We start from the raw sequence: 13,083 nt of genomic DNA on the forward strand, positions 1-13,083 counted from the left end.
AAGGTAGAGACGCATGTATGCATGTTTTCAGGAACATGGTGAGGCTTACAACAGTAACATTGCAAAGACTGCGATTTACATTTCTGGAGTTCTCTTGCTTCTTTCTGCTCTTCTCTTGACTGTTTCTGCACCTCTTTTTCTTCTTTCTGCATTCTTATTGCCTCTTTCTGCAGCCATCTTATCTCTTTCTGCACCTCTGTTGCTTCTTTCTGCACTTATCTCGTCTCTTTCAGCGTCTCTTGTTTTTCTGCATCCCTCTTTTTCCGTTCTGCAGTTCTTGCCTGTTTCTACGCTTCTCTTGCGTGTTTCTGCACTTTTCTAGTGTCTTTCAGCACCTCACTTTTCGTTATGCACATCTCTTGATTGCTATGCATTCCTTTTGCCTCTTTGTGCACCTATCTTGTTTCTTTCTACACATGTCTAGCTACTTTCTGCACCTGTCTTTGTTCTTTTGGCACTCATCTTGCCTATTTCGGCACCTGAGTTGTCTCTTTGTGCACCTCTCTTGCTTCTATTTGCACCTTTCTCTGCATCCCTCTTCCCGCACACCTCTTCCTTTTTTCTGCACTTTTCTTGCCTCTTTCTGCACCCCGCTTCCCTGTTTCTGTACCTCACTTGCCTCTTGCTATGCTCGTCTTACTTCTTTATGCAGTTCTCTTGGCTCTTTCTGCACTTCTCTTGGCTCTTTCTGCACCTCTTGCTTCTTTCTGTAACCCTCCTGCTTCTTTCTGCAACCCTCCTGCTTCTTTCTGCAACCCTCCTGCTTCTTTCTGCAACCCTCCTGCTTCTTTCTGCAACCCTCCTGCTTCTTTCTGCAACCCTCCTGCTTCTTTCTGCAACCCTCCTGCTTCTTTCTGCAACCCTCCTGCTTCTTTCTGCAACCCTCCTGCTTCTTTCTGCAACCCTCCTGCTTCTTTCTGCAACCCTCCTGCTTCTTTCTGCAACCCTCCTGCCTCTTTCTGTACCTCTCTTGCCTCTTTCTACACGTCTCTGGAGTCTTTCTGCATCATTTCCTACCTCTTTCGGCACCTCTCTTGCTTCTTTCTGATTGTCTTTAATTTCTGCACTTTTACTTTTTTCTGTACCTCTGTCTCTATACCCACCTCTCTTGCTATTTTCTGCACCTCTGTTGCTTGTTTTAGCATTCCTCATGTCACTTTCAGAATTGTTCTTTCCTCTTTGTGCACCTCTGTTGCCTGTGTATTCCTTTTGCCTCTTTCTGCACCTATTTAGCCATTTTTTGCAAACCTTGCCCTTTTCAGCTCTTCTTTTGTTTCTTTCTTCACTTGTGTTGCGTATTTTTGTACATTTCTTGCTTGTTTCTCTTCCTCTTTAGACTGTTTCTGCACCTCCTTTATTTTTGTACACCGGAGTTGCTAGTTTCTGCAGCTCACTTGCTTATTTTTGCAAACTTCTTCTTGCAGTTGTCTTGCTTCTTACTGCACTGCTGTAGCTTGATTTTAAACATCAGTTGTTTCTCTATACACTTTTCTTGCTTTTTCCTGCTTCTCTCTTGCATGTTTGTGCACATCTCTTGCATGTTTGTGCACATCTCTTGCATGTTTGTGCACATCTCTTGCATGTTTGTGCACATCTCTTGCATATTTGTGCACATCTCTTGCATATTTGTTCATTTCTCATATTTTTCAGTAGCAGTGTTGTGTATTTCTTTTCACTGTTTCTAATCCTTTCTTTGTCTTTGTCCCTTTCAGAATTTATTTTCCTCTTTCTGCAGTTGTCTTGCTTGTTTCTACGCTTTTATTTGTTATAAAGAGAATAGCAATGTAATTGTAAATCATTAGTTACGAGTTATTATGAATATTGAGGTGTAATTAATTTAAAATTGTTAATTGATGTAATAAACTACTGAAAACTTCTTTGTTTTTTAGAAAATTATTTTGTTTGGATTACAAATTGAAGATAACATGAAACGAGAAGACAACAAAGAAAACAGAAGTACATAAACAAAACTAAAAAGAGTGCACTAGAAAAAGACCAAAATGTTACTCAGGATAAAGTCTGTCTGGTAAGAGTACTAAAATATTTCTTAAAACAATTGCAGAGAGATTAGAGACAATAATAATCATTCATACAGATTCCCCTTTATATGCCCTATGTGGATTAAATGCCATTAACTTTGTCTTTGACACACGGACCTCCAAGCCCCGCTGCGAGCAAAACCCTCTAATGTCTTTAGGGCTTTCTGATGCCCGCTTGGGGTCTTGGATAGGATCAATGTGTCATCGGCAAACATCAATATAGGCACTTTATCACCTGCCAGGACGGATGCGTCAGACGGGGTTAAGCTCATATGATCCACTATCCTATTAATATATAATGAGAATAGCGTTGGGGCCATCACGCAGCCTTGGCTCACACCTCTTTGTACTGGGAATTTTTCGGTAACTTCCCCCTGCCCACCCCATCTTAAATTTAGCACTGTTGTCTTCATGCAATCTAATGATCAAAGTCAGGAGCTCTGGTGGGAGCCCTAGCTCCTGTAGGGTTAGCCATAATTTTGTACGAGGGACAAGGTCGAACGCCGCCTTAAGATCTACAAAGGTGGCATAAATGCTTCCCTTTCCTAAGGTCACCATCTTCCAGTGAATCAAAACAAATCGAAACACATGGTCGATAGTGCTAAGCATGGCACGAAATCCAGCTTGCAGAGGGGACAAAACCCCAAACTCCTCAATCCATCCCTGCACTCTATTGAGCACCAACCTCCCAGTTATTTTCTGGAGACAGTCAATTAGGCTGATAGGCTATAGTTCCGGGGACTTGATTTATCCCCTTTCTTATAAACGGGGATGATCTCTGAACTCTTCCAGGAGTCGGGTACAGGGGCTCCTTGGGCGATCGCATTTGATAACAAAAGAATATACCTACACCATCTATCCTTGTCGTGTATGAAGATGTCCCCAGGAATACCATCAGGGCCCGGTGCATTTCCTGCCAGTACTGATTTAAGCGCGGTCTCTACCTCTGACTTTTTAAATGTTTCATTCGGGTAAAACGATCTTATCATTTCACCCTCTCCCTTGGGTAGAATTGAGGCATATTGGGGTTTAAAGTAGTTCACCCAGTCCGATTGTGATACATGATTTTGCGGTCGCTCTGCCTGGCCCCCATTGTGCCATTTGTAGACATTCCAGAATTGTTTGGGGTTTTTCATGGCACAGACATCCCTTAATTCCTGCCACTTTTTACTGTCCCATGATTTCTTTTACATTGGAACCCTTATAGAGGGACCTTGCTACTCTTACCATTGTGGGATCACCCCCTTTGATAGCTGCCCCCAGTGCCTGCCGAGCATCCCGACATTCTTTGTTGTACCACTGCCCTTCATTCGGTATAGGTGCCTTTTAGTTCTTTCCCTGCTTGAAAAAGTAAGTACGCAGGATGCTTAAAAAAGTATTGTGTGTATCCGTAAAATATACTATATCTCTTTCGCCCTCTACGCAAGCCTCTAATTCGTTGCTAAAAAGAACTATTCATGGACAGAATGCAGAACAATGTCATACATTCACCCCAGTACAGAGATCTGGGCCTAAATCCATTGTTTTTTTGCTCACCATGCCATTCCAGTTTGGACCCAGCCATATGCAAATCAGTCTTGACCCTGCGCCCAATGGGAACAGTCCAGCCCGAACTGCCAAGCCAGGTCCTCCCTGCACTGGAAACAAGCATCCTAGGACCGGTTTCGGGGTTTCACCCCTCTTCAGCCAGGATAGCTTGATTTCAGTGGCATGGAGAGCACGGGACTCACGTCTGAGCATACCCGTCCCACTCGGGGTGACAAAAGCAAAAAGAACTATTGATGGACAGAATGCAGAACAATGTCATACATTCACCCCAGTACAGAGATCTGGGCCTAAATCCATTGTTTTTTTGGACACTGTTCTGAGTGCATGTGTGTGCCTCGCGTTTTGGTACATTTACCATATAGATTTTGGAGGGGCTAGCCATATTAGATGTGCTCTGTCTACCTGGACATAGTAACCCCCATATGAAGGAGCATTGCCTACAACAGGCGAATGGTTCCTCACACCTGGCGGTTCACTATGTCTTGCCATATTATTGTAAGTTGTGGCAGGGACTGGACGCTTCACCATTAAAGGGGTTACCACATTGATGCTCTTCTTGGCTGAAACAGGATTATAACTTGCCCCTTTCACTGTTTTGTTACTGATTAAACCCGAGGTCGTTGGAAATCTCAGGGGATCGTTACATATGAGACCAGGGAGGGCTCTTGAGTCACTGCTAGCCTGTGTGCTTCCCTTCCCTTCTAGCTCTGCCTTAGGTAATAGAAATGTAACTGTTCTGAGTATCTCTTCTAATAAGCCCTTTATAGACCGCAACTCAGATCTTAGCATGGAGACTTCTTGGGACATATTTTGCCATTCTATACATAGACCTTGCTCAATAGCTTGTTCTTGTAGGGATAAATTCGTTTGAGTTTGCACATACCTTAACCTGTCCCCACCTTTCCTGTTATTTTCTTCCAGATCTGTGAGAGGCTAGAATCTATTTGTACAGATTTTTATTGGGTCTATATTGGCCACTTGATCTGCGACAGGCGATAGCTTATTATGGTCAGTGAGAGTAGTTAGGGTTACAATAGAATCCTGTGCCCCACCTTTTGCATTAGTTGTTGATTTCTTGTTTGATTTGCAAAACATCAGGAATTGCTGGCTTTGGTGACTTCACTGGTAACCTAACTTTATGGTTAGAATTATTACCGCTATTTGCATGCTTCAGGGGTGATGTTTCAAGAATAACCTCACACTCGCTTATAAGGGTGTCTATTCTATCCATGACACAATTACTTGCTGCAGATTTCTGTGATTTTTTGCCGTCCTTCCCCCCTTGGTGGCTCGTCTTGCCCCCCCCCTCACTTTCCTCCCCACACTCTTCCAAGGCCTTTCGTTTCCCCATTAACTAAGCAATGATAGGCTAACAATAGGAGAGCTAGGAAACCCAGCCAGCCCTAGGAACAAGACTACACCCAGGTAGCAGTAAACCTTAGAGACGCCAATGCTGAACAATAGGATACTAAGTTTATAATAGGTAACATAATGCGTTATACTTTGTATGAGACCAATGGCACAATAGGCCAAAAGGCCCAAGGCAAACACAAATGGATGGTTCAAGATTGAACAAACACTAACACAGAACCTTAGGCTTCCCAACCTTGTTCGAAGCGGCATCAGAGCACAAGGCAAAAGGGGGTGGCCCTGCCCTGCCCCTTCCTGGCAGTGACGAGCAAGGACGAGCCTGGGCTTTGCCCATGCGCGCCATGCTGACTATTTATGCGCCGGGAGGCGCTGAAGCGGTGCGCGGCTCCTGCCGTGATGTCGCTGAGCCCCCTGGCGCTTGAAGGTCAGCCCTGTTCAGTCCTGGACCCCACGCATGCTGCGGCTGCAGCGGGAGCGGGACAGACTGACGAGGTGGCGTGGCAAGATTAGCAAGCAGCAGGCAGCAATGTGTTATCCGAGTTTTAAAGCAGTTTAGGACAAAGCTATTTAAAAACACTTCTGAGAAATGTATCTAAATTACTTGAATTACATAATATAGCAAAACACAAGGAGACGATTGACCGAGAGCTTAAACTTTTCAGACACAACCCACCAGTCACAGATCTGGGTTGAATTCATCATCGTTCTTTAGCTCACTTCGGTACCTCAGTTCAGAGCCAACTATATGCAAATCAGTCTTGATGCTATGCCTCATGAGAACAGTCCAGCCCGAATTGCCAAGCCAGTTCTTCCCTGAACCGGAAACAAGCATCCTGGGACTAGTTTTGGGATAACACCACTCATCAGCCACACTAGCTTGAATCAAGTGGCAAGGTGAGCAAGGGACCCACGTCTGGGCATACCCTGCCAACTTATGGCGAACAAAGCAAACACAAGGAGATGATGGACGGAGCGCTGAAATAATATAATACGCATGATACCGTGAAAAAATGATTAAAGTTCATTTATATGTAATTTGTTTCTAAGATAAATAATGTTCATCCTTTACACTATTTGAAAACTATCATCATGTTGCTCATGTAATCAGCCAGGCAGTCATCCTTTTACATGGACACTACCCATGCTCTCATCCATTATCTCTAGCACAACTATTGCACTAATAGGATAACCCAAGCATTACCCTTGCATTCTTCCTTTCACACAGGTACTACCCATGCACTCATGCAATCACCCACACACGACCCATGCACTCATGCAATCGCTCAGGCACTACTCTTACACTCAACCGTTCACTCGAGCACTACCCATGCACTCATCCATTCTCAGGCACCAGTCATGCACTCATCCAATGAACCTGGGATTACTCTTGCCAACATCCTTTTACTTGGTCACTACCCATGCAGTGATCTAAACACTCAGACATTCATCTTGTACTCATGAATTCTCTCAGGCACTACCCATGCACTCATCCATTTCCTCGGGCACTACCCATGCACTCATCCGATGACCCAAACATTAGCCTTGCACTCATACTTTGACTCAGGTGCTTCCCATGCACTCACTCAATCACCCAGGCACTAACCCTGCACTCGTGCAATCACACAGGCACTACCCATGTACTTACGCAATCACTCAGGCACTACACTTGCACTCAACCAATCACGCAGACAGTACCTCTGCACACATCCATTCACTCAGGCACTATCCACGCACCCATCAAATGTCCCAGGCATTTATCCATGGACTCATCAAATGACCCAGGCATTATCCTTGCACCCATCCTTCCACCCAGGCACTACCTATGCACTCATGCAATCACCCAGGCACTACCCATGCACTCATCCAATCATCCAGGCAATACACCTGCACTCATAGAAACACATACGCAGTACTCTTGCACTCATTCTTTCACTTAGGCAGTACCCATGCATTCATGCAATCACCTAGGCACTACACATACACTCATACAATTACATAGGCACTACGAATGCACTCATGCAATCATTTAAACACTACTCTTACGCTCAACATTTCACTCCGGTATTATGCAATGTCATCCATTCACCATGCCACTAATTATGCACTTATTAAATCACCTAAGCACTATTCTCTCAGTCAGTCATTCACTTACGTATTATGCATGCGCTCATCCACTCACCAAGACACTACTTATGCACAACTAACATTCATCATACACACATTCATACAAGAATCATTTTCACTACATAGTTTTTCTATTTTCACCAGTATAGGTGGTTCCATCAGAACTTTTTTTTTCTCTGAACAATTTTGTATCTGTTTTGTATTTTCTGTTTAAAAAAAATGTGGGTGTTTTTCAAATAAAAAAAGAAAATTAAAGAGTCCAACTGTGGCGTTTCTTTTAGAATCAAACAATTTTATTGTGCGGTGGCAAGTCATAGAACACAGCCCAGCTGCCTACATCGATTCGCCGGCAGGGCGGATGCACACAATAGTTATACACAGCATTCGGGTCTACACCCCTGAGGTCGACCCCGCGTAGGTGAGGAGGTACCACCACCGTACCGGAAGCATATTGACCGCTTTTATAAGAAAAAAGTGAAAGAACATCAAAACAAAAGCCCCCAGCCACCTACCCCCCGACCCCCGAATCCCTCCACCCACCTATCCAAATCAGCTCATCCACATAACAGCAGTCTCTCAAGTTCCAGTCTCTTCCCACGGGAGTACCACCACCACACACCTCAGGCGCTGGCCGGGGCCTGTAGTACTTGAAATTCTGGGCCCATGTTATAAACATCATCTTATCATGACTATTTTGATATCAGAATACCGAAAACGGCCAGTATACTATGCACAAGCATTGTCGTCATATTCAAGTGACGATTTCACCCTGAAAACGTAGTTTTCGTCCTGAACCCTTGGGTTCCATTTTGTGAATGGCAGCCATTTTGTGATTGCCCTCACATAGGCCAGTGACTAAGGCCAAAACATGATTCTGAAGGACACGTACACCTTTGCTGACTTCTCTGCGACCTGGGCAAGCTGATTCCACTGCCCAAGGCCAAACCTGTTTGGGCAGTTCCTCTCCCAGTGGCCGGTCGAGATAGTATCAAGGCACAACATGCCATAAACCTTTCATCGCACACAAACCTTTCCTAATCTTACACACACCTGCCTCTGTTTCTTTCTTTATGACTTACTTTACGAGGAGGAGGCGCCCGTTTTTATTGGGGTTTTGTCGATATCTGATGAAAATACTGGGCCTTGCCGGGTAATTGATTGTGGGCTGGACAAACTGAAATACGGGCTTGTCATCATGACTCTGCTTTTTCTTTGTAGTGAAAATGTGTGAATGGTCAACTGTAATGTAAAGAATGTTTGCCTGAAGCATGATATTTTGTATAAAAAGAGAAGGCTGGCTTTGTAATTTTGAGCAGTCTCCTGAGAATATACACCGTGTTGTACTTCTAGAATACCTGTTACTTGGTTGCAGCCAATAAATTCGATCCTTGACTCCACCTAGAAGACTCTGCGTTTCTGTAGTCTGAAACAGGAAGGACCCGAAGTCTTAGGGTGTTGTCCCTGGCACCGCTGGGTTACCGGTCCAGTACCGGTTCTGAAAAACCCAGTACTTCAGTTGGCGCCCAACGTGGGGCTCGATTTCAGCGGTACCGGTCCAAGCCAGAGGTTCGTGAGGAGCTTTGTGTGAAAATTCTGGAGGAAGGCCGCCACTTCATCGGCCCCTGCATGTCGACGTGGTCCGAAAGTCTTTGCTGAGAGGTTCCCCGCTTCCCGACGGCTACGAAGGACTGCTGCCCTGACTATCGCCCTGTTTTGGACCCTTGATGATTGGTAGAGCGAAACGATAGACGAGTCTTCTGGTGCAGTCATCGATACCTCAGTTAAGTATAAGTGGAGCGTCTCCCAGTCCTTAGTTTTGGGTATCCCCTTGGGATCTTTGATTTGGAACTTGCAAGTACCAAAGCGTGTATTCACGAGACTATCGTAATCGATAATCCCTTGAAGTTTGAAGCTAGACTAGAGAGCGAAGATGCCTGGTCTTAGCAGACTTGGAAATTTGTTTTGTCTTGGTTGTAATAGGGATTCCCGATTGGAGGACTCGTGTCCGGTTCCTCCGATTGGAACTCCAACTTATGAACTTTATGTGAAACATGGAGTAGGCCCCATCACATATAATGAAGTATGGATCAAATACACCAGGAAGGATGGCGTTTTAAAATGGCCCCAATATGGTAGTTTTGACACAGAGATATTAGATAATCTAGAGGTTAGACTTTTCAAGAAGAAAGCCCGGCCGGCGATGTTTGACTCTTTCCGCCTATGGCGAAAGGAAGCCAAACAGAAAGAAATTAAATTAGCTAAAAAGAATAAAAGAGAAAAGGGTATTTCGATAATGCAAGCTGCTATGCAATATAAAGATGATGAGGAAGAACAAGCAAGTGAACAGTTGCACAGGCAACGTAAAATGGCGATCGATAAATGCTATCCAGTTTTGCCGCCTCTTCAGCAGGATGCAGCAAAAGAACTTGAAAAAGATCTCCTAATGTCGCATTTATTGAGTTCACCATCCCCTTATGCGCAGAATGCTACCGCACCTCCGCAACCCCTAGTCGTACAACCCCCGATTGTTGTGCCTCAAGTTATTCCACAGCCACCAGCTGCTCTTCAGTTGGCTCCTACTCTTCCGGTGCAGCCTCCTCAAGGGCCACCGACTTTGACATCTGCTCTGCCTTTACTTCCTACAACTTTGACCACTATATCGACTACCACTTCTGGTATTCCTCCTGCCACTACCTCTGCGCCTGCCTTGCCTCACTCTGCTCTTCCGCCTGTCCTTTCATCGACTTCTCCTTCGGTTCGTCAGAGAATGACTAGCACTGTTGCTAGCCTTCTATATCCTCTCTTTGGAGCAAAAGGTGTATCTCCTGTCTCAGAGCGTAAACAGTTGCGTAGCCAACTGCCTGATTCTAGGGAGAAGGAAACATTGAATTATTTGGCACATAAATGGGTTACCGAACCGACGAGATATGAGCTAGAGCCTGTTATGGATGTCTTCCATCAGTGGGAAGCACCAAAACAGAGATACGTTTTTGAGAAAATGTGTACTTTCCTGAGTGAGGATTTAGAGGAGAATGATTTGGAGCCCAATCCACCTGAGTTATGTCATATACGGTTCGAGTTTGGGAAAGGCGCAATTGTGGGTTTGGATGTTGAAAAAGCAGTTGCGACATTGTTATCATACAGGGGTGAGTGTGTTTCTCGGTCGTTGTTTGATTCTGATTCCTCTGTTAAAAGGAAGGTGAGACAATATCCCATGAGAGAAGTTCCCCCACAATGGAGAGAAGGGGACGTACAAGCTAACCCACCTATTCAGCAACACTTTCAGCGTTTTTGGGTACATGTTCCATGGAAGCGCGCTGAAGTATTGGCCCTTAAGCAGACTTTACCTGATCCCCGTAAAAATCCTGCAGGGTATTACAAGGAATTGTCACAGACTGCAGGCTCTTGCATTATGAATTTAGCAGACAGACATGTTGTTTGGAAATGTTGTTCCACAGCCTTTATGGGGAAAGATTTGTCATGCGGATCATGATCAGGAGTTAGGTGACTCATGGGCTAATATTAGTGCTGCAAATGACCGACAAGTTGGTGGTGCTAAACCCGAGCCTTTAGTAGCAAAGCTCCCTGGTAGGATCATTAATTACATGAAGACTTTAATGCCTGCGATGCGAGTGAATTGGGACAAGTTGTCTGCGTGTAAGCAGAAGAAAGATGAAACAGTGTCTGATTTCTTCACCAGGTTCGAAGAAACGTTTATCGACCACAGTGGTCAAGATATGAGTACAGAAGGTGGTCAACGGTTGTTCGTTGACAAGTTCGTGCACAATTTGCTTCCAGAGTTGTGTAAGAAGTTAAAAGATTCAGAAAGTTCGTGGGCCGTTTCCTCTTCTGCACAGATATCGGCTACTGCCCAGTATTACGAAAATCGAGATAAAGATGAGAAAGATAGAGCAGACAAGAAAACGAAAGAGTTAAAAACAAAGGTTCTCTTACAGCAGGCGTACCCGCCTCGTGGTGGTCAGAGTAACTATCAGCAACCTCAACAGTTTCAGAGGAACTCGCAAAGGTTCGAGTATCCTCAACAGCGTGTTCCTGTAGGCCCTAATCAGTGTTCATATTGTAAGGAAGAGGGTCATTTTAAGTATAGTTGTCCTATTTTGTTACAGGGTATGGATGGTGCCTCTGCTGTAAGAGGTCGAGGTATTCCACAAGCGCCTAGAGGTAGAGGACGTGGAAATTTCCCCAGAACGTGCGTTCCCTTCCGCCTCAAAATTCAATGAACAGGTTTGATCAGCAGAATAACGCGTCTAATAGGACAGCTCAGTACTATGCGGACGACTACTATGCAGAAGATGAGAATATGGAAGGTAATGATTGCTAGGACAGCCATAGACAAAGAGAGGGAGTTGTTTCAGTTCCAGTAGATCAAAGTGGACCTTATGTCGAGGTGATTACATCAGGTGTGTCAGAGCCTTTCCTGTTGGATACTGGTGCTACAAAGAGTTCTATTATGCACTCTAAACTCCCTGGCGCACCTTTGTCTGGCGAAATGAATGTTTCAGTAGGTTTTTCTGGCACCCCGGTTAAGAACCCGATTTCTAGTCCTATGCCCCTTTCTGTTGGACCTTGTGAATTAGAAGCACCCCTTATTCTGACAATAGGTTGTGGTGAACATTTGTTAGGATTGGACCTGTTGAAAAGATTGTATGCAACTTTGTATTGTTCTCCTTCAGGAGTACAGCTTACACTAGGTAGGAAAATAGTCTCTCCAATGTATTTGTCGAGGGATAAACGTCCGACAGAATTGTCGTCTCTCCCTCATGTTCTTTGGGCCACTGGTCCTAATGATGTGGGTCTTTTGGAAATACCACCATATGTTGTGACATTGAAAGCCAATGTTAAAATGCCACGAATTCCCCAATATAAAATATCTAGTGAAGGTGAAAAAGCGTTGCTAGCGATCATTTATGATTTGATTGAAAAAGATGTAATTAAAGAGACAAGAGGCAACGTTTGCAATAGTCCTGTTCTGCCTGTTTTAAAGCGTACTGATCCTTCTCAGCCACCTGTTTACAGATTCGTGATTGATCTTAGAGAGGTGAATAAAATCGTTGTGCCACAATTTCCAGTTGTTCCTGATATCACTGCCCTATTGACTATGATTCCAGCTTCCGCAACTTAGTTCTCGGTGATTGACTTGAAGAATGAGTTCTTCACCATCCCGGGATATTTTCGGCTTCAGTTTAGGAGGTCGAAGCTTCCGCTTCAAACGCGCCCCCAGGGCTACTGTGAAAGTCCATCGATATATAGTCAAGCTTTAAAAGCACAGCTTGACACAATTGTTTCACCTGATGGCGCTACACTTATTCAGTACGTTGATGATTTGCTTGTTGCTGCAGATACTGAGGAAATATGTAAAGAAGCCACGTTGTCGTTGTTGCATCACTTGTCTGAGTTACATCACAAAGTGTCCCTTTCGAAATTGCAATATTGTCGACAAGAAGTGACCTACTTAGGTCATCTCTTATCGAAGGAGGGAAGGAAACTGACCCCAGAAAGAATTCAGGCAATTGCAAAACTGAGTGTGCCTAGGACACAGAGAGAAGTGCGTGCTTTTTTGGGTATTAGATCATATTGCAGACAATGGATACCAAATTTTTCTTTGTTGGCCAAACCTTTGGTGGCATGAACTTGTAAAGATACACCGAATCCCCTTCCATGGTCTGAAGAGTCAGAAAAGTTTTTCCGAATTGCGCAATGCATTCTGTTCGGCTCCTGTGTTGGGTACCCCCGACTACAGTAAGCCCTTTACATTGTATGTCCATGAGAAAGAAGGTTGTGCATTGTCAGTGTTGACACAGTTGTTCGGAGACAAACAGCGCCCATGTGCGTATTTTTCGTCAACTTTGGACCCGGTAGGTAAAGCATTGCCAAGCTGCTTGAGAGCCACAGCAGCAGCAGCTGTTTCTATTCGACAGTCTGCTGGTTTAGTCATGAATAATACATTGGTTGTGATGGTTCCACATGCAGTGGACACGTT

General features: G+C 44.5%; 1 protein-coding gene across 1 annotated transcript in view; it reads right to left on the minus strand.

Annotated features, from left to right (window-relative positions):
• Positions 1-13,083, minus strand: part of RTKN2 (rhotekin 2) — a 299,871-nt gene that overhangs the window by 11,955 nt on the left and 274,833 nt on the right. The window lies entirely within an intron of this gene.

This window comes from Lissotriton helveticus, chromosome 5_1 (assembly GCF_964261635.1).
Source record: "Lissotriton helveticus chromosome 5_1, aLisHel1.1, whole genome shotgun sequence".
Taxonomy (NCBI): Eukaryota; Metazoa; Chordata; class Amphibia; order Caudata; family Salamandridae; genus Lissotriton; species Lissotriton helveticus.